Raw genomic sequence first — 1,741 nt, 5'->3', positions numbered from 1 at the left:
CTGGCACAGATTATCTACTCAGCAAAAGATAGCAAGATGGGTGGTTGAAGATAATTCATTTTAATCGTAATGTATTTTAGTGTGAATTTAAAAATTTCATACATCAAATCTATGATCTCCCTTATATTCTTATGATGAGGCTAAATAAAAGTCTAATAAAACTTAAATATGTGAATGGTGGAAATGGTGACTAGCAGCACACATTCCGGGAAGCATCAAATAGACACACGGCCCCAGCCACCTGCAACTTTCACATGCACCGTTCTAAACCATTCAGAGTTTCCTGCTAGGCTCTTGATGCTGGAGTCACGTCTGTTGATCACTGGAGAACTTTAAAGTGCTACATTGTGAAAGCCATTATTTGTAGTTTTTATAAAACGCTGATTTAAACTTTTTTTTTTTTTTGGTCACGCTCCTGATTTCTATAGGGCGCATTTGTTAATTAGGTTATGACAGGATACACGTTATCAAGCTTGAGACCATTTTCAAATTGCTATCCACCTTGGCAACAGCAGTGTTGAAATTCAGGCAGCTCTACATAATAGCATACAGTATTACTACCATTTTAAGCCTTATGCTAAATACAAACCATCAGGACTTTAAAATGTGGAGTTTATTTAAAGCCATTCTATGCAAAAATGCTATCTACCATTGGGAATTCTTCAACTTTATTTTCCCACTTCACTAGCTGTATAATGTAACCTATGTGTTATGATTTTACCAATATTAAGGGTCTTCATTAGTATCTTAGAGTAAATGCTCTTGGTAAAACCCCCGAGAGTTGCATTAAAAATTAGGTCTATGAAGTCTTCAGCCTTTTCTAGCCTCATTGGGCTTTAGAGGCTCAGCTTAGGTACAGCTCTTCGTTCCAGTGTTCAGCATGCTTGGATGGCCTGATGTGGGCAGCAGCATCACCAGGAAGGGCAGGGTACAGGGATGCAGAAAGAGGCACTCGTAAGACTGGCATGGGGGAAACCTAGGGAGAACTGTCCTTGCTGTAATCCTGATCCAGGATCTCTGCCCACCCATGGGCCTACCATGCTTCAAGTGTCAGCACTGCATGGGGAAGCAGAAGACTGCAGGTGAGGGAGACCCAGAGAAACAGGTGGAGTTTCAGCTGGAAATGGGGCTGGAATGCCATGAAGATGAGACCTCAGATTTCGTAGAGTGGTGGAGATTCAAAGACTACCTTCACACCCCTGGAAGTCTGCTAGATTTAGGATGCATGGGTGGAAAGGGCTCCAGGGGATGGGAAAGGTAATGTGTTAGATGACCTGACATCCCAAGGTAACAACATGGACAGCAAAACACATCCCCTTGCTCTAGGATTGTTAACTTTTGTTGGGGAGGGGCAAGTCTCCCCCTGATGCCCAGGCTGGAGTCTAGTGGCGTGATATTGGCTCGCTGCAGTGTCAGCCTCCCGTGCTCAAGTTATCCTCCCACCTCAGCCTCCCAAGTAGCTGGGACTGGAGGCACACACCACTATGCCCAGCTGATACCTGTATTTTTTGTGGAGATGGGGTCTCACTATGTTGCCCAGACTGGTCTTGAACTCCTCAGCTCAAGTGATCTGTATTCTTCGGCCTCCCAAAATTCTAGGATTTCAGGCATGCACCATGGCACCCAGCCATGCCCATTTGCTAATACTGTCTATGGCTGCCCAGGTACTACAGCAGGCAGAGAGATGGGTAGTTGTATCAGAGACCACATGGCCCACAAAATCTAAAATATTTACAGACAC

The sequence above is a fragment of the Symphalangus syndactylus genome, chromosome 4 (assembly GCF_028878055.3).
Source record: "Symphalangus syndactylus isolate Jambi chromosome 4, NHGRI_mSymSyn1-v2.1_pri, whole genome shotgun sequence".
Lineage (NCBI taxonomy): Eukaryota > Metazoa > Chordata > Mammalia > Primates > Hylobatidae > Symphalangus > Symphalangus syndactylus.
This window is presented reverse-complemented; position numbering follows the sequence as displayed.